General features: G+C 44.5%; 1 protein-coding gene, 12 non-coding genes and 1 pseudogene across 13 annotated transcripts in view; 13 read left to right on the top strand and 1 right to left on the bottom strand.

The window, feature by feature from the left end:
• Nucleotides 1–25,852, bottom strand: part of LOC130523571 (NLR family CARD domain-containing protein 3-like) — a 218,778-nt gene that overhangs the window by 13,832 nt on the left and 179,094 nt on the right. The gene's annotated exons all lie outside the window — the stretch shown is intronic.
• Nucleotides 5,036–5,144, top strand: LOC130525096 (5S ribosomal RNA; annotated as a pseudogene).
• LOC130525157 (5S ribosomal RNA) lies at nucleotides 6,194–6,312 on the top strand. The gene has a single exon (XR_008950420.1). It is a non-coding gene; the product is annotated as a 5S ribosomal RNA (ribosomal RNA).
• LOC130525085 (5S ribosomal RNA) lies at nucleotides 7,352–7,474 on the top strand. The gene has a single exon (XR_008950365.1). It is a non-coding gene; the product is annotated as a 5S ribosomal RNA (ribosomal RNA).
• LOC130525091 (5S ribosomal RNA) lies at nucleotides 8,514–8,631 on the top strand. The gene has a single exon (XR_008950371.1). It is a non-coding gene; the product is annotated as a 5S ribosomal RNA (ribosomal RNA).
• On the top strand, nucleotides 9,684–9,803 carry LOC130525097 (5S ribosomal RNA). Its single transcript, XR_008950376.1, has one exon. It is a non-coding gene; the product is annotated as a 5S ribosomal RNA (ribosomal RNA).
• Nucleotides 10,856–10,973, top strand: LOC130525077 (5S ribosomal RNA). The gene has a single exon (XR_008950357.1). It is a non-coding gene; the product is annotated as a 5S ribosomal RNA (ribosomal RNA).
• Nucleotides 12,018–12,135, top strand: LOC130525081 (5S ribosomal RNA). The gene has a single exon (XR_008950361.1). It is a non-coding gene; the product is annotated as a 5S ribosomal RNA (ribosomal RNA).
• Nucleotides 13,180–13,297, top strand: LOC130525058 (5S ribosomal RNA). The gene has a single exon (XR_008950339.1). It is a non-coding gene; the product is annotated as a 5S ribosomal RNA (ribosomal RNA).
• Nucleotides 14,348–14,465, top strand: LOC130525094 (5S ribosomal RNA). Its single transcript, XR_008950374.1, has one exon. It is a non-coding gene; the product is annotated as a 5S ribosomal RNA (ribosomal RNA).
• Nucleotides 22,093–22,211, top strand: LOC130525044 (5S ribosomal RNA). Its single transcript, XR_008950326.1, has one exon. It is a non-coding gene; the product is annotated as a 5S ribosomal RNA (ribosomal RNA).
• LOC130525073 (5S ribosomal RNA) lies at nucleotides 23,246–23,367 on the top strand. The gene has a single exon (XR_008950353.1). It is a non-coding gene; the product is annotated as a 5S ribosomal RNA (ribosomal RNA).
• Nucleotides 24,413–24,531, top strand: LOC130525156 (5S ribosomal RNA). The gene has a single exon (XR_008950419.1). It is a non-coding gene; the product is annotated as a 5S ribosomal RNA (ribosomal RNA).
• LOC130525155 (5S ribosomal RNA) lies at nucleotides 25,638–25,756 on the top strand. Its single transcript, XR_008950418.1, has one exon. It is a non-coding gene; the product is annotated as a 5S ribosomal RNA (ribosomal RNA).

Below are 25,852 nucleotides of genomic sequence, written 5' to 3'. Positions count from 1 at the left end.
AGTCCAGCGTGTGTGGTCCAAGACAAACACTCCACCACCAGTCTTCATGGGTCCAGTGCGGGCGCTCCTCGGCGAGGACTTCAGCGGCAGGGGCAAAGCTCCAGAGACGTCTGGAACACAAACAAAGCAATAATCTGAAAAACCCGATCATCGTTGACCCGCCCACTGATCTTTCAGGATCCTGGTCATCCTCTGCTGGAATCTCCTTTACACGTCCAGCAGCAGAGAGATGGAAGCTGACAGGTGGCGCAGGGGGAAGCGACGGCACAGCAGTCGCTGTTGCCCAGCTGGAGGAAGGTGTTGCCCCAGGAGCATCGTCTGGAGCGGGAGGGGGCACAAGAGCCGAAGGCCGATCCCTCTTCTGCATTTTGTGTTTGTCCCAGTCCAGAGGGAGCGGACGGCAGCCCGGTTCTCTGGACTCCAGCCCAAACCTTTCTCCAGTGTCTCTGTCAGAGAGGTGAACGCAGGGCACTTGTCTTGTCCCGTCACTGCCATGGAAGCAGAGTTCAACTCCCACATTGAGGCAGGGTCAAAGACAGCAGGGAGGACGGCGCCGGGCTTCTTCATGTCTACCGGTCGCTGAAAGTTCCACCGCACAACGCCGGTCATGGCCTGGGCCTGGAACAGTTCAGGGGACCCTGCGTACCCGTGACCCACTGGGCCTGCTGGAAATGGTAGCCCTCCTGCTGAGATGTACCACGGACAGGGATCCAGACGGGGACTTTGGCACCTTCGCCCGCTACGTGGTTTAGCTGAAGGGTCCCTCCGGCCCTGTCATTATCCCCTCAGACAGTTCTGGGTCACTGAGGCAACCACGGAGGATGGGAACCCTCTGAACGCGCCACGTCTTCAGCATGGATAGGGTTAGGGTTAGCATGGAGCATTTTTCAGTTTGAATGACGGCAAACAAAGAAGATGGCTGATCTCACCTGTCCATCCAGTGGTAGCCGGCTTTTCCACCCCAGCGTGGCTGTACCTCTGGGCCATTCCTTGCTACATCGGATGCAGGGACCTTTCTGTCTCAGCCTGAACCATCACCCAGGACACAATGAGCCAGTTCTCATTCATCACTGCGAAACTGGACATGGCTCCAGATGCCAGTGTCACCTTCCTCGCCATCTTCCTCGTGTGGTCCGACCTGAAAACCTGCCCCAACGTGCCCTGGAGGAGCTTGGTCAGAGACGGCTGTTGACGCTTGAACTCATCAGCAGGCAGTCAGTCTGGTAGAATCCGGACACAGACACCCCCACCCCAACCTTCTTGGTCCTCGTATGGCCCGAAAGCACGTGGCCGATCTTCCATCCTCACGTACTGGCCCATGGTTCTCTGTCCGTACGCCCCAGCCTCGGCCTCCCTGACGTTCTGTACGGCGTGCAGATATGCCAGGTGAGCTCGTTCATACTTGAGGTGCATGAGCTCATTCACCTGGTTCGCCATATCGGTCGGTGACTTGCCAGAACGCCGCAGTTCATCCATTACCGACTTGCACGCAGCCTTCTTGTAAGTCAGGAATGCAGGCAAAAGGTTAGTAAAGCGCACGGGCAGCTTCTCCACCCATGGAGGGTGTGTCAGCGGACCAGTTCCTGCGACAGGCCTTGCAGCAGAGTCGCGAGGAAAGATAAAATACTGGCCACGGACGCTGACAATCACTCGAGGTCTGCCCACGCCTGCAGAGACCACTGAGGACGAGGACAGCTATGGAGGCACGGCAGGATGTCATTGTTCCTCAACCTGACCATGATGTGGCTCTCTGGCTTCCAAATGAAAAATGGATGGAGCTGAAAAAAGTTGGGGGATGGGAGCTCAGCCACCATGTCCAGTAGCTCCGGCTGAGGAGGAAGACGCCAAAGAGAAATTGCGTTCCCAGGGTTATGCACTGGTCGGGACCCAGGCCACAACCCAAGTTGTTGAAGCTCCGTCCTCATCCACAGCTTTTGATGTTGTGAGCAGATCCACTTGCTCATGTCGTGGTCAGGGACAGGCATGGGAACAGGAGCTATGGGAACTAGGATAAAGTAAAGAAGACAGTTGAACAACATAAAGTTATCATTACTGAAGAACAGTCAGTCAGTGCCCCCCCCCTCACATGATATAAACATACGATACAAGGAAACAAACACGCGCCTCGGACACTTGGTTTCATTCCAGAGCTTACACGTCAGATTTTTTCCATGTCAGTGACAAAGAATCATGTCAATTTGAATCACCCCGGGACACTTTATTATTGTTCAACACCCCACGGAATGGGGGAAATGTACATGGTTTAACATCCCACTCTTTTTGTCTTGGGTAGAGTCCGTCAAAGGAGGCACTCTGCCGTCAGAGGTCTGTGCCGTGCAAGAGTCAGGTCCTGAAAACAAGTGCAGACTTGCTATTAAGAAATTACAGTCACTTCACCTGATGACAACATGGAAAGAACAGTCAGCTGGACATTACAGAGACATCAGGTTGTTCATCAGCCCTAAATAAAAATAAAAGGAAACTGTTTTTCAACGAAGCATGCAAAGAGAACAAAAACAAACACTTACCCTCCTCCTCATAGTCAATATCAGTTCATCATTGCACGGATCAATTCATAGTCCTCACGACGGTTATTATCACACCGACATATGAAGAGTAATATTAAAGGAACTCGGCCAGAACATCAAGAACACAAAAATAATAAGATAAGTTTCAGATTTGGAGAGGAATTCTTCATGGAAAGGAACGGAACTCCAGCTCTGAAACCTATTTTTCAGAAACCTGTCTTTGCTCCTGGTGGCACTCTCGGCAGGGCGGCTGCTGCTACTGGCATAGCATCTGCACACAGATGAAAAGAAAAACAATAGAAATCAGATACGGCATGGACTTTGTTTGCCTGACATGAAATAAATGTGGTAACGGTGTATTTACAGCTCTGGACTTGCAGATCAGAGTTATGGATGCTCAGCATCTCCCTTTCCATCTCCACGTCCTCCTCCATGGCTGTGTTAAAGACAAAAATACCGGCTACAGGTTATTAGTAGAAAAGAAAAATACCTTTTCCCAAAGTTGAACTTGTCACATGAAGGAATGAGCATACCCAGGGGCTCAGCTGGGGCCTTCATGGGATGCTCAGCAGGTGTGGAAGATGTGGTGGGCTGCTGCCTCTTCAGCAGGTGCTGCTGCAACCTGGACATTCGTGTGCCTGGAACGCAGCGCCTGCCTATGACAAAATCAGCATAGCCATCACCTCTGCTGTCCCAGATCTCCTTCCACCTGCTCTTGGCTCGGGCACCAAATCCAACCAGCTGGTCGTCTTCAGATGAGGCAGTCACTCCATCCCCTCTTCCGGCCTCATAAGTGAGGAGAGCCTGGATTTCTTGGAAACTGAGGGCATAACTCACAAATGACTGGAGGCTGTCCTTACTGTGGCTGTCAGCCATACAGAGACCTGCTGCCTCCTCGCTCTGCACGTTCTTGATCAGATACACGGTGTATCCTACGTCATTCTGCAAAAGCCATCTGAATGACTTCCCTTTATATTTACCAAACTGCAGGACATAGTCTCCCAGCACCTCCATCTTATCTGAGGGATCCCCCCTCTTTGTCGGATGACGGCCAAAGCGTTCTGCCGTACGAGGTCCTCCCTCATGGCCACAGACTTGTCCTGAGGAGTGGAACTCACCCGTTTGGCTTCATCAGATGGCTCCTGGAGGAGAAACCCTTGCGGAACACGACCCGAAGTTTCCCAGGGAAAAAGGCGAATTGCTTCTGCATGTTGAGCTGACAGAAAGGGAAAATGTCTGTTAATTTTCTCATTTTTATTAGACACTGATACAGTTCCACCCATTTTTCACATCACACCTGATAAATGTGATCAAAGGAATCTTAGGCCAGTAAAAGATAAAGTGTGGTACCATGTGTAAAGCTCTGTGTGTGTGTGGTGTGTGTGTGGTGTGTGGTGTGTGGTGGTCTGTGTTGTGAGTGTGCGCACACATGCAATTATCATGTAGGTGTGAAAGTGTAAGATCAAGGTTGTTGGGGTGTCGATTCAGGAGTTCAGAAGGTCAGTACCTGGTGTGGCTAGTGAGGAAAAAAGTGAGGAAAGACTGGAAAGTGATGGGGTGTGTGTGGGTGTGTGTAGGTGTGTGTTTGTGTGTGTGTGTCTGTGTGTGTGTGTGAGAGAGAACATGTTGGGGGGGGGGGGGCAGGAGGACAGTATCCCCTCTCAAAGACATTGGAAACAAAAACACACATTTGATGTAATAAAATGTAATACTACCACTACTAATATTACTACTAATAATAATTATAGTAATAATAATAATAATACCGAGATTTCAGTGCCACGACAAGTAAATCGGTTACTTGAATATAAAATATGAACAAGTTCATTCATCACTATCGTGTAATTTAATTTATGAAAAACTAGCTTGACAAGATATGAGTATATTGTAGCATGACAAATACAGTACATTATAATTTAGGGCCAGTTTATAACACGTTCCTTGCTAATTTAGGACAAAATTGACCACAGCCTATGCACAATTACGAAAAGTTTCCTCATTAATTTAGTAGGAAATCAAGCCCAAACTTACCTTCAGCGAAGTTTACCAAAGAATGAACCAAGAATGGCCGATCCTCCGGAGAGGAGCCGCTCTTCATAGAAACGGCAGAAACAGCGCTACGGGATGATAGCGGCCGGAAATATATTGCGTCCGTAGTGGTTTAGCACTACCATTGAAAATGAATGGGAAACGGTTTAGGGCCGTTTAGCTCCCGGCCATGGCACATTGCTTTTAAGTTGATTTTATTTATCGGAGTTGAATCTTGTTTGATTTTTTTGAAGGCGTTTCACCTCTCATCCAAGAGCCGTTCTAGGCAGAGATTTGATGATATGGCGCTCATAGGCTATATAGCCTTTTCTTTTTTGGGGGAATGGATTGGAGGCTGCTCCAACATTGAGGTTTGGACTGTGACAAAGCAAAATGGACAACCTCCACCAGAATAAATGTTTCAAGAAAATAAGTTTGAGTGTATTAACTTCAAAAGGCCATTTTTTGCCTCTGCTCTCGCTTACGGCCATACCACCCTGAGAACGCCCGATCTCGGAAGCTAAGCAGGGTCGGGCCTGGTTAGTACTTGGATGGGAGACCACCTGGGAATACCAGGTGCTGTAAGCTTTTTGCACTCTTCCACTGGGTCAGCAGAGGCCGCCAGTGTTCCTGATAATTATCCAACCAGATGTAATTCACTTCTTAAGTGCTTCTAACATTGAGATTTAATGTTGCACTATTGTACATCGTTTTAGAGTTAATAGTTTATGTGTGTTGTGTGTGTGTGTGCGTGGTGTGGTGTGTGTGCGTCCGTGCGTGCGTGTGGTGCGTGTGTGTGTGTGTGTGTTTGTGTTTAAATAAAATTGAATTTCCCACTTTGGTCCACACTATTGTCAACATTTTGTCTTCAAAAAAAGCCAACTCAAGGCGGCAGATTCCTGAATTGAAAACAATATCTAAAGAACTCAAGTATCATACTACAAACAACACTAATTCCATCTGTCTATCCCCAACTGAATTAACTCCACACCTATCTCATCAGATATTTGTAACAGAATAAACAGATAACGTAGCATTTCCCTGTTCATATCTGCTACTTGCAATTTAGAATTTGTCAATAAAACTATGCTATGACACAAAACTACAGTTTAATAGATGGCTGTGCTCCTAAAAAGAGCAGCATTTCTGGCTCATAAACCTCACAGACACTGCTATGCTCTTTAAACATTTTATGATCGTGAATTTTTCAATCAAATATCTTCTCTTTGATAATGCCCAAAGCTGGATTCGAACTCTCCCTCTGGGGTCTTCAGGAGGTTTCAATCAGGTTGTCTGTTACAGCAATTGTCAACTGGCCCGCACCGGCCCGGGATCGATTCCCGGCCATGGCACATTGCTTTTAAGTTGATTTCATTTATCGGAGTTGAATCTTGTTTGTTTGATTTTTTTGAAGGCGTTTCACCTCTCATCCAAGAGCCGATCTAGGCAGATTTGATGATATGACGCTCATAGGCTATATAGCCTTTTCTTTTGGGGGGAATGGATTTGGAGGCTGCTCCAACATTGAGGTTTGGACTGTGACACAAAAATGGACAACCTCCACCGGAATAAATGTTTCAAGAAAATAAGTTTGAGTGTATTAACTTCAAAAGGCCATTTTTCTTGCACCTGCTCTCGCTTACGGCCATACCACCCTGAGAACGCCCGATCTCGTCCGATCTCGGAAGCTAAGCAGGGTCGGGCCTGGTTAGTACTTGGATGGGAGACCGCCTGGGAATACCAGGTGCTGTAAGCTTTTTGCACTCTTCCACTGGGTCAGCAGAGGCCGCCAGTGTTCCTGATAATTATCCACCCAGATGTAATTCACTTCTTAAGTGCTTCTAACATTGAGATTTAATGTTGCACTATTGTACATCGTTTGAGATTTAATTTATTTTATGTGTGTGTGGTGTGTGTGTGTGCGGCGTGTGTGGTGTGCGTGCGTCCGTGCGTGCGTCGTGTGTGTGTGTGTGTGTGTTTAAATAAAATTGAATTTCCCACTTTGGTCCACACTATTGTCAACATTTCTGTCTTCAAAAAAAGCCAACTCAAGGCGGCAGATTCCTGAATTGAAAACAATATCTAAAGAACTCAAGTATCATACTAACAACACTAATATTCCATCTGTCTATCCCCAACTGAATTTAACTCCACACCTATCTCATCAGATTATTGTAACAGAATAAACAGATAACGTAGCATTTCCCTGTTCATATCTGCTACTTGCATTTAGAATTTGTCAAATAAAACTATGCTATGACACAAACTACAGTTTAATAGATGGCTGTGCTCCTAAAAAGAGCAGCATTTTCTGGCTCATAAACCTCACAGACACTGCTATGCTCTTTAAACATTTTTATGATCGTGAATTTTTCAATCAAATATCTTCTCTTTGATAATGGCCAAAGCTGGATTCGAACTCTCCCTCTGGGGTCTTCAGGAGGTTTCAATCAGGTTGTCTGTTACAGCAATTGTCAACTGGCCCGCACCGGCCGGGATCGATTCCCGGCCATGGCACATTGCTTTTAAGTGATTTCATTTATCGGAGTTGAATCTTGTTTGATTTTTTTGAAGGCGTTTCACCTCTCATCCAAGAGCCGATCTACGCAGATTTGATGATATGGCGCTCATAGGCTATATAGCCTTTCTTTTTGGGGGAATCGATTGGAGGCTGCTCCAACATTGAGGTTTGGACTGTGACAAAGCAAAATGGACAAGCTCCACCAGAATAAGTGTTTTCAAGAAAACAAGTTGAGTGTATTAACTTCAAAAGGCCATTTCTTGCACCTGCTCTCGCTTACGGCCATACCACCCTGAGAACGCCCGATCTCGTCCGATCTCGGAAGCTAAGCAGGGTCGGGCCTGGTTAGTACTTGGATGGATGGGAGACCGCCTGGGAATACCAGGTGCTGTAAGCTTTTGGCACTCTTCCACTGGGTCAGCAGAGGCCGCCAGTGTTCCTGATAATTATCCACCCAGATGTAATTCACTTCTTAAGTGCTTCTAACATTGAGATTTAATGTTGCACTATTGTACATCGTTTGAGATTTAATATTTTATGTGTGTGTGTGTGTGTGTGCGCGTGTGTGTGTGTGCGTGCGTCCGTGCGTGCGTGCGTGTGTGGTGTGTGTGTTGTGTTTAAATAAAATTGAATTTCCCACTTTGGTCCACACTATTGTCAACATTTCTGTCTTCAAAAAAAGCCAACTCATGGCGGCAGATTCCTGAACTGAAAACAATATCTAAATAACTCAAGTATCATACTAACAACACTAATATTCCATCTGTCTATCCCCAACTGAATTAACTCCACACCTATCTCATCAGATTATTTGTAACAGAATAAACAGATAACGTAGCATTTCCCCTGTTCATATCTGCTACTTGCAATTTAGAATTTGTCAATAAAACTATGCTATGACACAAACTACAGTTTAATAGATGGCTGGTGCTCCTAAAAGAGCAGCATTGTGGCTCATAAACTCACAGACACTGCTATGCTCTTTACATTTTTATGATCGTGAATTTTTCAATCAAACATCTTCTCTTTGATAATGCCCAAAGCTGGATTCGAACTCTCCCTCTGGGGTCTTCAGGAGGTTTCAATCAGGTTGTTTGTTACAGCAATTGTCAACTGGCCCGCACCGGCCCTGGATCGATTCCCGGCCATGGCACATTGCTTTTTAAGTTGATTTCATTTATCGGAGTTGAATCTTGTTTGATTTTTTTGAAGGCGTTTCACCTCTCATCCAATAGCCGTTCTAGGCAGATTTGATGATATGACACTCATAGGCTATATAGCCTTTTCTTTTTGGGGGGAATGGAGGATTGATGCTCCAACATTGAGGTTTGGACTGTGACAAAGCAAAATGGACAACCTCCACCAGAATAAGTGTTTTCAAGAAAATATGTTTGAGTGTATTAACTTCAAAAGGCCATTTTCTTGCGCTTACTCTCGCTTACGGCCATACCACCCTGAGAACGCCCGATCTCGTCCGATCTCGGAAGCTAAGCAGGGGGGCCTGGGTTAGTACTTGGATGGGAGACCGCCTGGGAATACCAGGTGCTGTAAGCTTTTGGCACTCTTCACTGGGTCAGCAGAGGCCGCCAGTGGTTCCTGATAATTATCCACCCAGATGTAATTCACTTCTTAAGTGCTTCTAACATTGAGATTTAATGTTGCACTATTGTACATCGTTTGAGATTTAATATTTATGTGTGTGTGTGTGTGTGCGCGGGTGTGTTGTGTGCGTGCGCGTGCGTGCGTCGTGCGTGTGTGTGTGTGTGTGTTTGTGTTTAAATAAAATTGAATTTCCCACTTTGGTCCACACTATTGTCAACATTTCTGTCTTCAAAAAAAAGAAAACTCAGCCAACTCAGGCGGCAGATTCCTGAATTGAAAACAATATCTAAAGAACTCAAGTATCATACTAACAACACTAATATTCCATCTGTCTATCCCCAACTGAATAAACTCCACACCTATCTCATCAGATTATTTGTAACAGAAATAAACAGATAACGTAGCATTTCCCTGTTCATATCTGCTACTTGCAATTTAGAATTTGTCAATAAAACTATGCTATGACACAAACTACAGTTTAATAGATGGCTGTGCTCCTAAAAAGAGCAGCATTTGTGGCTCATAAACCTCACATACACTGCTATGCTCTTTAAACATTTTTATGATCGTGAATTTTTCAATCAAATATCTTCTCTTTGATAATGCCCAAAGCTGGATTCGAACTCTCCCTCTGGGTCTTCAGGAGGTTCAATCAGGTGTCTGTTACAGCAATTGTCAACTGGCCCGCACCGGCCCGGGATCGATTCCCGGCCATGGCACATTGCTTTTAAGTTGATTTCATTTATCGGAGTTGAATCTTGTTTGATTTTTTTGAAGGCGTTTCACCTCTCATCCAATAGCCGTTCTAGGCAGATTTGATGATATGACACTCATAGGCTATATATAGCCTTTTTTGGTGGGGGGAATGGATTGGAGGCTGCTCCAACATTGAGGTTTGGACCTGTGACAAAGCAAAATGGACAACCTCCACCAGAATAAGTGTTTCAAGAAATATGTTGAGTGTAGTGTATTAACTTCAAAAGCATTTTTTCTTGCTTACTCTCGCTTACGGCCATACCACCCTGAGAACGCCCGATCTCGTCCGATCTCGGAAGCTAAGCAGGGTCGGGCGGTTAGTAGTACTTGGATGGGAGACCGCCTGGGAATACCAGGTGCTGTAAGCTTTTTGCACTCTTCCACTGGGTCAGCAGAGGCCGCCAGTGTTCCTGATAATTATCCACCCAGATGTAATTCACTTCTTAAGTGCTTCTAACATTGAGATTTAATGTTTGCACTATTGTACATCGTTTGAGATTAATATTTATGTGTGTGTGTGTGTGTGTGTGCGCGTGGGTGCGTGTGTGTGCGTGCGTGCGTGCGTCCGTGTGTGTGTGTGTGTGTGTTTAAATAAAATTGAATTTCCCACTTTGGTCCACACTATTGTCAACATTTCTGTCTTCAAAAAAAGCCAACTCAACAAAGGCGGCAGATCTGAAACAAAACAATATGAAAACAATATCTAAAGAACTCAAGTATCATACTAACAACACTAATATTCCATCTGTCTATCCCCAACTGAATTAACTCCACACCTATCTCATCAGATTATTTGTACACAAATAAACAGATAACGTAGCATTTCCCTGTTCATATCTGCTACTTGCAATTTAGAATTTGTCAATAAAACTATGCTATGACACAAACTACAGTTTAATAGATGGCTGTGCTCCTAAAAAGAGCAGCATTTCTGGCTCATAAACCTCACAGACACTGCTATGCTCTTTAAACATTTTTATGATCGTGAATTTTTCAATCAAATATCTTCTCTTTGATAATGCCCAAAGCTGGATTCGAACTCTCCCTCTGGGTCTTCAGGAGGTTTCAATCAGGTTGTCTGTTACAGCAATTGTCAACTGGCCCGCACCGGCCCGGGATCGATTCCCGGCCATGGCACATTGCTTTTAAGTTGATTTCATTTATCGGAGTTGAATCTTGTTTGATTTTTTTGAAGGCGTTTCACCTCTCATCCAAGAGCCGATCTAGGCAGATTTGATGATATGACGCTCATAGGCTATATAGCCTTTTCTTTTGGGGGGAAATGGATTGGAGGCTGCTCCAACATTGAGGTTTGGACTGTGACACAAGCAAAATGGACAACCTCCACCGGAATAAATGTTTCAAGAAAATAAGTTTGAGTGTATTAACTTCAAAAGGCCATTTTCTTGCACCTGCTCTCGCTTACGGCCATACCACCCTGAGAACGCCGATCTCGTCCGATCTCGGAAGCTAAGCAGGGTCGGGCCTGGTTAGTACTTGGATGGGAGACCGCCTGGGAATACCAGGTGCTGTAAGCTTTTTGCACTCTTCCACTGGGTCAGCAGAGGCCGCCAGTGTTCCTGATAATTATCCACCCAGATGTAATTCACTTCTTAAGTGCTTCTAACATTGAGATTTAATGTTGCACTATTGTACATCGTTTGAGATTTAATATTTTATGTGTGGGTGTGTGTGTTGTGTGTGTGCGTGTGTGTGTGTGCGTGCGTCCGTGCGTGCGTGTGCGTGTGTGGTGTGTTTGTGTTTAAATAAAATTGAATTTCCCACTTTGGTCCACACTATTGTCAACATTTCTGTCTTCAAAAAAAGCCAACTCAAGGCGGCAGATTCCTGAATTGAAAACAATATCTAAAGAACTCAAGTATCATACTAACAACACTAATATTCCATCTGTCTATCCCCAACTGAATTAACTCCACACCTATCTCATCAGATTATTTGTAACAGAATAAACAGATAACGTAGCATTTCCCTGTTCATATCTGCTACTTGCAATTTAGAATTTGTCAATAAAACTATGCTATGACACAAACTACAGTTTAATAGATGGCTGTGCTCCTAAAAAGAGCAGCATTTGTGGCTCATAAACCTCACAGACACTGCTATGCTCTTTAAACATTTTATGATCGTGAATTTTTCAATCAAATATCTTCTCTTTGATAATGGCCAAAGCTGGATTCGAACTCTCCCTCTGGGGTCTTCAGGAGGTTTCAATCAGGTTGTCTGTTACAGCAATTGTCAACTGGCCCCGCACCGGCCCGGGATCGATTCCCGGCCATGGCACATTGCTTTTAAGTTGATTTCATTTATCGGGAGTTGAATCTTGTTTGATTTTTTTGAAGGCGTTTCACCTCTCATCCAAGAGCCGATCTACGCAGATTTGATGATATGGCGCTCATAGGCTATATAGCCTTTTCTTTTTGGGGGAAATCGATTGGAGGCTGCTCCAACATTGAGGTTTGGACTGTGACAAAGCAAAATGGACAACCTCCACCAGAATAAGTGTTTCAAGAAAACAAGTTTGAGTGTATTAACTTCAAAAGGCCATTTCTTGCACTGCTCTCGCTTACGGCCATACCACCCTGAGAACGCCCGATCTCGTCCGATCTCGGAAGCTAAGCAGGTCGGGCCTGGTTAGTACTTGGATGGGAGACCGCCTGGGAATACCAGGTGCTGTAAGCTTTTGGCACTCTTCCACTGGGTCAGCAGAGGCCGCCAGTGTTCCTGATAATTATCCAGCCAGATGTAATTCACTTCTTAAGTACTTCTAACATTGAGATTTAATGTTGCACTATTGTACATCGTTTTAGATTTAATATTTTAGTGTGTGTGTGGTGGTGTGTGTGTGGTGTGTGCGTGTGTGTGCGTGCGGGCGTCCGTGCGTGCGTGTGCGTGTGTGTGTGTGTTTGTGTTTAAATAAAATTGAATTTCCCACTTGGTCCACACTATTGTCAACATTTCTGTCTTCAAAAAAAGCCAACTCAAGGCGGCAGATTCCTGAATGGAAAACAATATCTAAAGAACTCAAGTATCATACTAACAACACTAATATTCCATCTGTCTATCCCCAACTGAATTAACTCCACCCTATCTCATCAGATTATTTGTAACAGAAAAACAGATAACGTAGCATTTCCTGTTTCATATCTGCTACTTGCAATTTAGAATTTGTCAATAAAACTATGCTATACACAAACTACAGTTTAATAGATGGCTGTGCTCCTAAAAAGAGCAGCATTTCTGGCTCATAAACCTCACATACACTGCTATGCTCTTTAAACATTTTTATGATCGTGAATTTTTCAATCAAATATCTTCTCTTTGATAATGGCCAAAGCTGGATTCGAACTCTCCCTCTGGGGTCTTCAGGAGGTTTCAATCAGGTTGTCTGTTACAGCAATTGTCAACTGGCCCGCACCGGCCCGGGATCGATTCCCGGCCACGGCACATTGCTTTTAAGTTGATTTCATTTATCGGAGTTGAATCTTGTTTGATTTTTTTGAAGGCGTTTCACCTCTCATCCAAGAGCCGATCTACGCAGATTTGATGATATGGCGCTCATAGGCTATATAGCCTTTTCTTTTTGGGGGAAATCGATTGGAGGCTGCTCCAACATTGAGGTTTGGACTGTGACAAAGCAAAATGGACAACCTCCACCAGAATAAGTGTTTCAAGAAAACAAGTTTGAGTGTATAACTTCAAAAGGCCATTTCTTGCACCTGCTTCGCTTACGGCCATACCACCCTGAGAACGCCCGATCTCGTCCGATCTCGGAAGCTAAGCAGGGTCGGGCCTGGTTAGTACTTGGATGGGAGACCGCCTGGGAATACAGGTGCTGTAAGCTTTTTGCACTCTTCCACTGGGTCAGCAGAGGCCGCCAGTGTTCCTGATAATTATCCACCCAGATGTAATTCACTTCTTAAGTGCTTCTAACATTGAGATTTAATGTTGCACTATTGTACATCGTTTGAGATTTAATATTTTATGTGTGTGTGGTGTGTGTGTTTGTGTTGTGCGTGTGTGTGTGCGTGCGTCCGTGCGTGCGTGTGCGTGTTGTGTTTTGTGTGTTTGTGTTTAAATAAAATTGAATTTCCCACTTTGGTCCACACTATTGTCAACATTTCTGTCTTCAAAAAAAGCCAACTCAAGGCGGCAGATTCCTGAATTGAAAACAATATCTAAAGAACTCAAGTATCATACTAACAACACTAATATTCCATCTGTCTATCCCCAACTGAATTAACTCCACACCTATCTCATCAGATTATTTGTAACAGAATAAACAGATAACGTAGCATTTCCCTGTTCATATCTGCTACTTGCAATTTAGAATTTGTCAATAAAACTATGCTATGACACAAACTACAGTTTAATAGATGGCTGTGCTCCTAAAAAGAGCAGCATTTCTGGCTCATAAACCTCACAGACACTGCTATGCTCTTTAAACATTTTTATGATCGTGAATTTTTCAATCAAACATCTTCTCTTTGATAATGCCCAAAGCTGGATTCGAACTCTCCCTCTGGGGTCTTCAGGAGGTTTCAATCAGGTTGTCTGTTACAGCAATTGTCAACTGGCCCGCACCGGCCCGGGATCGATTCCCGGCCATGGCACATTGCTTTTAAGTTGATTTCATTTATCGGAGTTGAATCTTGTTTGATTTTTTTGAAGGCGTTTCACCTCTCATCCAATAGCCGTTCTAGGCAGATTTGATGATATGACACTCATAGGCTATATAGCCTTTTCTTTTTGGGGGGATGGATTGGAGGCTGCTCCAACATTGAGGTTTGGACTGTGACAAAGCCAAATGGACAACCTCCACCAGAATAAGTGTTTCAAGAAAACATGTTTGAGTGTATTAACTTCAAAAGGCCATTTTCTTGCGCTTACTCTCGCTTACGGCCATACCACCCTGAGAACGCCCGATCTCGTCCTATCTCGGAAGCTAAGCAGGGTCGGGCCTGGTTAGTACTTGGATGGGAGACCGCCTGGAATACCAGGTGCTGTAAGCTTTTTGCACTCTTCCACTGGGTCAGCAGAGGCCGCCAGTGTTCCTGATAATTATCCACCCAGATGTAATTCAACTCCTAAGTGCTTCAACATTGAGATTTAATGTTGCACTATGTACATCGTTTGAGATTTAATATTTTATGTGTGTGTGTGTGTGTGTGTGTGCGCGTGTGTGTGTGCGTCCGTGCGTGCGTGCGTGTGTGTGTGTGTTGTGTTTAAATAAAATTGAATTTCCCATTTGGTCCACACTATTGTCAACATTCTGTCTTCAAAAAAAGCCAACTCAAGCGGCAGATTCTGAATTGAAAACAATATCTAAAGAACTCAATTATCATACTAACAACACTAATTGTAGTGTTGTATGAAACACGCAGCTAAACCGCCAGCAAAGAACCAGGGAGATGTATTCGTAGTAGAAATTTTCTTTACTGGAAACGGTGAAAACTGTGAAGCACATTACGTATACTTTCAGAACAAGTCAGATGTTCGTACAATACATTGCACTCATCTATAAACATTTTCGCATATAACCACGTAATATTACATAAGTCATACAGGTAAGTATGTAACATAAACTTACGGCGTTGCCTTGTTAACAGATCGACGTGGATGGCAAAGTTTCACAATGGATTGGGATCCGATATCCGTGCTAGATCTGCTCATGGCCTCTGTTTACTACCGCGAAGCGGGAACCGGAAGCGCCAAACAGAAAACCGGAAGTCGCTCTATTCGAAAATATTATTAGCTAAATTAATTACAAAACAATGAATTACAATTGTAAACACTTCGAATATATTTCTTAACTTATTAACATTTTTAACATATATAAATTGAGATATTTATTATTTAGAAGTTATTTATGAAAAGTGCCTGCGGGCAGGCAGTACACTCCCCGCCTGGCCTCTATGAGGCCACTATAACAACTAAACACAAGAAAAATCAGTGCTTTGGCAAAAGAAGGATAAGTTCAGTTACAGGTCTTAGAAAAGTCTTTACATGACCCTGGTCACTGGTCTTTACTTCCACTTTCCTTACGCGATTGTCCTTCCAAGGAATGTCGCAGTGACCCGAGCCATGGGCCAGCTGTTGCGAGTGACCTGCTTATCTTTGAGCAGGACAAGGTCATCAACTTGCAGGTTTGGTCGTGAAACAGTCCATTTTTGTCTCTTTTGTAGTGTAGGTAAGTACTCTCGCCTCCATCGTGTCCAAAACTGGTCAGCGAGAGCCTGAACCTGCCTCCATTGCTTGGTGTACAAGTCCTTGTCGAGGAAAGTTCCTGGAGGGGGTGGAAGGCATGATTTTTGGGTGAGAAGCATTGACGGTGACAGGATGAATGGGTTCTCAGGATCTGAAGACACTGGAAGAAGTGGCCTTGCATTTATGATGGCCGTAACTTCGGCCATCACAGTGCACAACACCTCGTGAGTAAGGTGTACTTTGTCCTGAAGGAACATTGAGTCCAGAATTCTCCGAGCAATGCCAATCATGCGCTCCCAGGAGCCTCCCATATGGGAGGCATGAGCCGGATTGAACTGCCAGCTGCAACCTTGATCTTGCAGGTATTGTTGCATTGTTCTGTCCATTCCTAACTCCTTAGATGCTCTGATGAAGTTAGTGCCTCGATCGGATAAGAGTGACTTGGCAGGGCCTCGTAGTGCAAAGAATCGACGAAGAGCGTTTATGCAGCTGGATGTATCTAGAGATTCAATAACCTCTATATGCACAGCTCTCGAACTCATGCAGCTAAACATGATGGCCCAGCGCTTACTTTGTGCCTGTCCACCTCTGGTGCGTCTGGTAGCTACTGTCCAGGGCCCAAAGACGTCGAGGCCGACATGGGTAAAAGGTGGACACATTTTGAGGCGTTCAGTTGGTAAATCTGCCATGCGTTGTTCTTGCTGTTTACCACGCAGTTTGCGGCAGGTAATGCATTTGTGGATAACAGAGCTAACAAGTCTTTTACCTCCCAAAAGCCAAAGCCCTGCAGCTCTAATTGCACCCTCAGTTAGGTGACGGCCTTGGTGCTTCACCTGCTTGTGGTAATGACGTGTAAGCAGGAGGGAGATGTAGGAGTCTTTTGGAATGACGATTGGGTTCTTCTCTGAATTATCAACCTCTGAATGCTCGAGTCGACCCCCTACAGCAATGAGACCATTGACGAGTACTGGGCTGAGCTTTAGCAAGGGGCTTTGCCTAGGAATTGGTTTATTGGCTCGAAGAGCACTCAACTCTTTTTCAAAGGTGGCCATTTGTGTCTCTTTCAGAATGACGTGTCTGGCTTGAGTCATTTCGTCCACTGTTCGAGGAAAGGGACATTTGTGCCAGCCTTTGCATTCACTGTTTGTATTTGTGCCGTTGAATGATTTAGCGATGTGGATAAGAAATGCCAGTGCTCTCACAAGTGACTCAAAGGTGGAAAAGCGTTCAAAACGATTGCAAGTAAGTACTTGGAGATAAGTAGCATATGACTTAACTTGCAGCCTTATTTCACAGTCCTTCTCTGGTTCAACTAACTCAAACATTTCTCTCAAGGTTTTGTTCTCAACAGGCGGATGGTAGATGAAGGACGGTCCAGTAAGCCAGGTTGACTTTGCTAGTTGAGAAGGTGTCAGCGACCTGGAGGCATGATCCGCGGGGTTTTCTTCTGTCCGCACATAGTGCCACTGTGTTGGCTTTGATGACTGGCGAATGCGTTGCACTCTATTGTGGACATACGTGTAGAATCTCTTAGACTCGTTGTAAATGTAGCCTAGGACTACTTTACTGTCCGAGTAGAAGTGAACTGCGTCTAGATGCTGGTCTAACTCGTCCTTGATTAGATCTGCCATCTCAACAGCCATGACGGCTGCGCAAAGTTCAAGCCTAGGTATAGTGGGCTCTGACTGGGGTGCTAGTCTAGCTTTGCCCATCAAAAATCCTACTTCAACTGTGTTGTCTGGTTGAGTGGCTCTCAAGTAGGCTACACTGCCTATTGCCTTAGTTGAAGCGTCGGAGAATAAAAGTAGTTCCTTGGTTTGCTAGACTGAGTGAGGTAGCTGTGTAGGTTCTTGGGACATGAAGATCTTTCAGACCTGCAAGGGAATCTCTCCAGGTTTCCCATTTGCCTTTCTTGCCCTCTGGAAGTGGTGTGTCCCATTCTGAGCATTCTGACGTAAGCTCTCTGAGTAAGCTCGTCCTTGGATTGTAACTGGTGCCAGTAGGCCTAGAGGGTCAAAGACACTATTGACTGATGACAGAACGCCGCGCCGAGTAAACGGCTTGTCTGAAGTGGCCACTGAGAAGGTGAATGTATCCTCCTTTGTCTCCCAAATTAGACCTAGACTTCGCTGCGACTGAGGTTCTTCACCACCAAGATCAAGGTCTTTAAGGGCTGCTGCACAATCCTCGGGACAGAATGCCTCCATGACTGCTTGAGAGTTCGAGGCAAACTTGTGCAGGCGCAAGTTGGACTCCGCGAGTGACGCTTGTGTTCTCTGGAGCAGGTCGATTGCCTCGGCTGGAGAGGGCACAGAGATCAAGCCGTCATCAACATAAAAATGCCTCTCTACGAAGTTGACTGTGTCAGTGCCGTAGTCCTTTGCTCCTGCTTGGATGGCCTTTCTCAGTCCATAAACAGCAACTGCGGGAGATGGCGAATTTCCAAATACATGGACGTTCATACAATAATCAATGACCTCCTTATTGACATCATTGTCCTTATGCCACAAAAAACGAAGGTAGTTTCGGTGGTCTTCACGGACCATGAAACAATAAAACATTTGCTGTATATCAGCCATAATCGCCACAGTCTCTTTCCTGAAACGGAGGAGGACCCCAATGAGCGTATTATTTAGATCGGGGCCTGACAGGAGGACATTGTTTAGAGAGATGCCAGAGTACTGGGCGCTAGAATCAAAAAAAACCCGTATCTTATTGGGCTTTTGTGGGTGGTAAACCCCAAATGTTGGAAGGTACCAACACTCCTGTCCTTCTTTTAATGGAGGTGCCACCTCAGCATGACCATTGGCAAAAATGTCTTTCATGAACTCAACATATTGCTCTTGCATTTTAGGCTTAGGCTTCCTTGCAGCTTGTGTTTGAGAGATAGGAAGCGGCTTAGGGCAAGCTCCCTGTTGTTCGGCATTTGTTGGCGAGGCTCTCTAAAGGGAAGTGGGGCGACCCAACTATTGTCTTTGTCTCTGTACATTCCTCTACCCATGATCTCTAAGAAGAGTGTGTCCTCTATAGAGGGAGCTGGTTTGTTGTCGTTTTCTGTGCGGTTGAACACTGTTTGTCCGAGTGTTTTGTCAGGTGCTTTCCTTTCCCTTTGTGTTGATGAAACTTCCTTCAGTTGCAAAAAGTTGTCACAACGTCCAAATGCTGTAGGGCGGCCATTTTCAAGAATAACTGTCTTTAAGGTGCTGACTGTGGGCGTATGAGTGCTCCCCAGGCATACCTCTCCTACCACCACCCAACCTAAATCTAGGCGCTGAGCAAAGGGGGCTTGATGGGGGCCATTGATTTGTTCCCTGACTTTATGCGCACGCAAGACATCCCGGCCTAGTAGCAGGAGTATTTCTGCTTTCTGGTCCAATTCTGGAATAAACTTGGCTACACGCCTGAGGTGCGGCTGGTTCATTACAGCACTCGGTGTTGGAATTTCACTCCTATTATTTGGAATGTCCTGACATTCGATCAGCGGGGGCAATGGGCAATGAGATTACTACAGACCCATCCAAGGACTCTAACTGAAAGCCTTCAACCATTTTGCCCCATGTTTCGACAAGGCCAGAGCATGTTCTTAGGTTGTAGCAGAGAGGCTCGGTTTGAATGTCAAATAGTTCAAAGAACTCCGGCCTAGCTAAAGAACGATTGCTTTGGTCGTCCATAATTACATACGCATTAACTGCTTTGTCCTTCTGACCTTTTGGGTACACCCTTGTGAGACATATTTTTGAACATGAACGACCCCAACGACCTGGTCCGCACACCGCTGTACAGCTTGAAGTCATTTCAACTTCGTTCGAAGTGTGTTCTCCCTCCCCGCCATCATCTTGAACGGGTGGAGGAGCCTTGTATGTCTGAGGTGGAGGTCCTGGATGCATGACGGTGTCGTGGCTTGTACGGTCGCACTCGGTGCACTTTACTGTAGATTTACAGTCCCTGGCGAGATGTGAGTCTGAGGAGCAACATTTAAAGCATATTCCTTTCTCTTTTAGGAAGGCCTTCCTTTCGTCCAGTGGTTTGCTCCTAAAGGTCCTGCACTTTGTGAGCGGGTGGGGCTTGTTGTGCAATGGGCAGTTTTTGTTTATGTCCTTATCTGGAGCTGAAATGTTTGTTTTGTGCACAGCAACTGGTTTGCTTGCGCTTACTTGTTTTAAGTTGTTTTTGAATTGTGTTTGACTGTTTTGAAGAGCAAAACTAGGATCATTACGTTTCTTTGCCTCTTTGCATACAAACTTGCAAAAGTAACTGAAAGGTGGGAAATATCCGTCGTTCTCCTCTTTGTAATTGGAGCCGTGAGACACCCACTTCTCTTGGAGTGCATATGGGAGTTTGTCCACTATTGGACCTATTCCCCTTGAAGTGTCCAAGTAAGACAGACCTGCCAAATATCCATCTTCTTTCGCCCCTTGGATCTCCTGCAGCAAATCCCCTAATTCGCGTAGTTTTATATTGTCTTTAGGTAGTAGTTTAGGGAAGCTGTCCAATCTCTGAAAAAGTGACTTTTCAATCATTTCAGGCGCCGCATAGCACTCTTGTAGTCTTTCCCATGCTCTTGCTAAAGCTAATACAGGGTTATTGACGTGGACAGAGCGTATGCGCTTCACTTGGCTACTCGAGTCCTTTCCCAGCCATTTTGTCATAAGGTCGAGCTCCTGAGTTGGTGTGAGATTGACCTCAGCTACAGCACCATTAAATGAGGAGGACCAAGCTCTGAAGTTTTCTGGCCTGTCGTCATATTGGTAGAGACCTGAAGTTATTAGGTCTCTGCGTGCCATGTGTTGTGCGAATGGCTCAGCTGGGTGGGGAGCATAGGGTGTTGCATTGGACGGGGTTAAAAAGGGATTGAGGTCGCTTTGGGATCGCACATAGTCTTTAGTTCTCTCTCTTTTTACTCTCTCAGACACAGAACTCCTTTTCTCCTCTTCTATTGCCTCTGCTTCTTCTAATACTTCAGCCTCTGCTTCAGCTGCTTGAGCTTCTCTTTGCAACGTTAATGCTTGTAGAGCAGCATCAATCTTTGTCTTTTCCACTATTAGCTCAGCTTCCTTAGTTGCATAAGATGCTCTTACCTTCGCTGCCTCGGCTATTGCACGAGCACGAGCAGCACTCCTTGTAGAAGATGTTGTGGAGCGTATTTGACTCGCAGCTGAACCTTTCACTGATGCCATTTTGACCACGATGAAATGTCAAATGCCGCCTTTTCACTGTAGTGTTGTATGAAACACGCAGCTAAACCGCCAGCAAAGAACCAGGGAGATGTATTTCGTAGAAATTCTTTACTGGAAACGGTGAAAACTGTGAAGCACATTACGTATACTTTCAGAACAAGTCAGATGTTCGTACAATACATTGCACTCATCTATAAACATTTTCGCATATAACCACGTAATATTACATAAGTCATACAGGTAAGTATGTAACATAAACTTACGGCGTTGCCTTGTTAACAGATCGACGTGGATGGCAAAGTTTCACAATGGATTGGGATCCGATATCCCGTGCTAGATCTGCTCATGGCCTCTGTTTACTACCGCGAAGCGGGACCGGAAGCGCCAAACAGAAAACCGGAAGTCGCTCTATTCGAAAATATTATTAGCTAAATTAATTACAAAACAATGAATTACAATTGTAAACACTTCGAATATATTTCTTAACTTATAACATTTTTAACATATATAAATTGAGATATTTATTATTTAGAAGTTATTTATGAAAAGTGCCTGCGGGCAGGCAGTACACTAATATTCCATCTGTCTATCCCCAACTGAATTAACTCCACACCTATCTATCAGATTATTTGTAACAGAATAAACAGATAACGTAGCATTTCCCTGTTCATATCTGCTACTTGCAATTTAGAATTTGTCAATAAAACTATGCTATGACACAAACTACAGTTTAATAGATGGCTGTGCTCCTAAAAAGAGCAGCATTTCTGGCTCATAAACCTCACATACACTGCTATGCTCTTTAAACATTTTATGATCGTGAATTTTTCAATCAAATATCTTCTCTTTGATAATGCCCAAAGCTGGATTCGAACTCTCCCTCTCGGGTCTTCAGGAGGTTTCAATCAGGTTGTCTGTTACAGCAATTGTCAACTGGCCCGCACCGGCCCGGGATCGATTCCCGGCCATGGCACATTGCTTTTAAGTTGATTTCATTTATCGGAGTTGAATCTTGTTTGATTTTTTTGAAGGCGTTTCACCTCTCATCCAAGAGCCGATCTAGGCAGATTTGATGATATGACGCTCATAGGCTCTATAGCCTTTTCTTTTTGGGGGGAATGGATTGGAGGCTGCTCCAACATTGAGGTTTGGACTGTGACAAAGCAAAATGGACAACCTCCACCGGAATAAATGTTTCAAGAAAATAAGTTTGAGTGTATTAACTTCAAAAGGCCATTTTCTTGCACCTGCTCTCGCTTACGGCCATACCACCCTGAGAACGCCTGATCTCGTCCGATCTCGGAAGCTAAGCAGGGTCGGGCCTGGTTAGTACTTGGATGGGAGACCGCCTGGGAATACCAGGTGCTGTAAGCTTTTTGCACTCTTCCACTGGGTCAGCAGAGGCCGCCAGTGTTCCTGATAATTATCCACCCAGATGTAATTCACTTCTTAAGTGCTTCTAACATTGAGATTTAATGTTGCACTATTGTACATCGTTTTAGATTTAATATTTTATGTGTGTGTGTGTGTGCGTGTGTGTGTGTGCGTGCGTCCGTGCGTGCGTGTGCGTTTGCGTGTGTGTGTTTGTGTTTAAATAAAATTGAATTTCCCACTTTGGTCCACACTATTGTCAACATTTCTGTCTTCAAAAAAAGCCAACTCAAGGCGGCAGATTCCTGAATTGAAAACAATATCTAAATAACTCAAGTACCATACTAACAACACTAATATTCCATCTGTCTATCCCCAACTGAATTAACTCCACACCTATCTCATCAGATATTTGTAACAGAATAAACAGATAACGTAGCATTTCCCTGTTCATATCTGCTACTTGCAATTTAGAATTTGTCAATAAAACTATGCTATGACACAAACTACAGTTTAATAGATGGCTGTGCTCCTAAAAAGAGCAGCATTTGTGGCTCATAAACCTCACAGACACTGCTATGCTCTTTAAACATTTTTATGATCGTGAATTTTTCAATCAAATATCTTCTCTTTGATAATGCCAAAACTGGATTCGAACTCTCCCTCTGGGGTCTTCAGGAGGTTTCAATCAGGTGTCTGTTACAGCAATTGTCAACTGGCCCGCACCGGCCCGGGATCGATTCCCGGCCATGGCACATTGCTTTTAAGTTGATTTCATTTATCGGAGTTGAATCTTGTTTGATTTTTTTGAAGGCGTTTCACCTCTCATCCAAGAGCCGATCTAGGCAGATTTGATGATATGACGCTCATAGGCTCTATAGCCTTTTCTTTTTGGGGGGAATGGATTGGAGGCTGCTCCAACATTGAGGTTTGGACTGTGACAAAGCAAAATGGACAACCTCCACCGGAATAAATGTTTCAAGAAAATAAGTTTGAGTGTATTAACTTCAAAAGGCCATTTTCTTGCACCTGCTCTCGCTTACGGCCATACCACCCTGAGAACGCCCGATCTCGTCGTCCGATCTCGGAAGCTAAGCAGGGTCGGGCCTGGTTAGTACTTGGATGGGAGACCGCCTGGGAATACCAGGTGCTGTAAGCTTTTTGCACTCTTCCACTGGGTCAGCAGAGGCCGCCAGTGTTCCTGATAATTATCCAGCCAGATGTAATTCACTTCTTAAGTGCTTCTAACATTGAGATTTAATGTTGCACTATTGTACATCGTTTGAGATTTAATATTTTATGTGTGTGTGTGTGTGTGTGTGTGTGTGTGCGCGTGTGTGTCTGCGTGCGTGCGTGCGTGCGTGCGTGTGTGTGTGTGTTTGTGTTTAAATAAAATTGAATTTCCCACTTTGGTCCACACTATTGTCAACATTTCTGTCTTCAAAAAAAGCCAACTCAAGGCGGCAGATTCCTGAATTGAAAACAATATCTAAAGAACTCAAGTATCATACTAATAACACTAATATTCCATCTGTGTATCCCCAACTGAATTAACTCCACACCTATCTCATCAGATTATTTGTAACAGAATAAACAGATAACGTAGCATTTCCCTGTTCATATCTGCTACTTGCAATTTAGAATTTGTCAATAAAACTATGCTATGACACAAACTACAGTTTAATAGATGGCTGTGCTCCTAAAAAGAGCAGCATTTGTGGCTCATAAACCTCACAGACACTGCTATGCTCTTTAAACATTTTTATGATCGTGAATTTTTCAATCAAATATCTTCTCTTTGATAATGGCCAAAGCTGGATTCGAACTCTCCCTCTGGGGTCTTCAGGAGGTTTCAATCAGGTTGTCTGTTACAGCAATTGTCAACTGGCCCGCACCGGCCCGGGATCGATTCCCGGCCATGGCACATTGCTTTTAAGTTGATTTCATTTATCGGAGTTGAATCTTGTTTGATTTTTTTGAAGGCGTTTCACCTCTCATCCAAGAGCCGATCTAGGCAGATTTGATGATATGGCGCTCATAGGCTATATGCCTTTTCTTTTTGGGGGAAATCGATTGGAGGCTGCTCCAACATTGAGGTTTGGACTGTGACAAAGCAAAATGGACAAGCTCCACCAGAATAAGTGTTTCAAGAAAATAAGTTTGAGTGTATTAACTTCAAAAGGCCATTTCTTGCGCTTACTCTCGCTTACGGCCATACCACCCTGAGAACGCCCGATCTCGTCCGATCTCGGAAGCTAAGCAGGGTCGGGCCTGGTTAGTACTTGGATGGGAGACCGCCTGGGAATACCAGGTGCTGTAAGCTTTTTGCACTCTTCCACTGGGTCAGCAGAGGCCGCCAGTGTTCCTGATAATTATCCAGCCAGATGTAATTCACTTCTTAAGTACTTCTAACATTGAGATTTAATGTTGCGCTATTGTACATCGTTTGAGATTTAATATTTTCTGAGTGTGTGTGTGTGTGTGTGTGTGTGTGTGTGCGCGTGTGTGTGTGCGTGCGTCCGTGCGTGCGTGCGTGTGGTGTGTGTGTGTGTGTGCGTGTGTGGTGTGCGTGCGTCCGTGCGTGCGTGCGTGTGTGTGTGTGTTTGTGTTTAAATAAAATTGAATTTCCCACTTTGGTCCACACTATTGTCAACATTTCTGTCTTCAAAAAAAGCCAACTCAAGGCGGCAGATTCCTGAATTGAAAACAATATCTAAAGAACTCAAGTATCATACTAACAACACTAATATTCCATCTGTCTATCCCCAACTGAATTAACTCCACACCTATCTCATCAGATTATTTGTAACAGAATAAACAGATAACGTAGCATTTCCCTGTTCATATCTGCTACTTGCAATTTAGAATTTGTCAATAAAACTATGCTATGACACAAACTACAGTTTAATAGATGGCTGTGCTCCTAAAAAGAGCAGCATTTGTGGCTCATAAACCTCACAGACACTGCTATGCTCTTTAAACATTTTTATGATCGTGAATTTTTCAATCAAATATCTTCTCTTTGATAATGCCAAAGCTGGATTCGAACTCTCCCTCTGGGGTCTTCAGGAGGTTTCAATCAGGTTGTCTGTTACAGCAATTGTCAACTGGCCCGCACCGGCCCGGGATCGATTCCCGGCCATGGCACATTGCTTTTAAGTTGATTTCATTTATCGGAGTTGAATCTTGTTTGATTTTTTTGAAGGCGTTTCACCTCTCATCCAAGAGCCGATCTAGGCAGATTTGATGATATGGCGCTCATAGGCTATATAGCCTTTTCTTTTTGGGGGAAATCGATTGGAGGCTGCTCCAACATTGAGGTTTGGACTGTGACAAAGCAAAATGGACAAGCTCCACCAGAATAAGTGTTTCAAGAAAATAAGTTTGAGTGTATTAACTTCAAAAGGCCATTTTCTTGCGCTTACTCTCGCTTACGGCCATACCACCCTGAGAACGCCCGATCTCGTCCGATCTCGGAAGCTAAGCAGGGTCGGGCCTGGTTAGTACTTGGATGGGAGACCGCCTGGGAATACCAGGTGCTGTAAGCTTTTTGCACTCTTCCACTGGGTCAGCAGAGGCCGCCAGTGTTCCTGATGATTATCCAGCCAGATGTAATTCACTTCTTAAGTACTTCTAACATTGAG

Source organism: Takifugu flavidus, chromosome 4, assembly GCF_003711565.1.
Source record: "Takifugu flavidus isolate HTHZ2018 chromosome 4, ASM371156v2, whole genome shotgun sequence".
Taxonomy (NCBI): Eukaryota; Metazoa; Chordata; class Actinopteri; order Tetraodontiformes; family Tetraodontidae; genus Takifugu; species Takifugu flavidus.
Note: the sequence above shows the minus strand (reverse complement) of the source record. Positions and strands in the feature narration are given on the sequence as shown.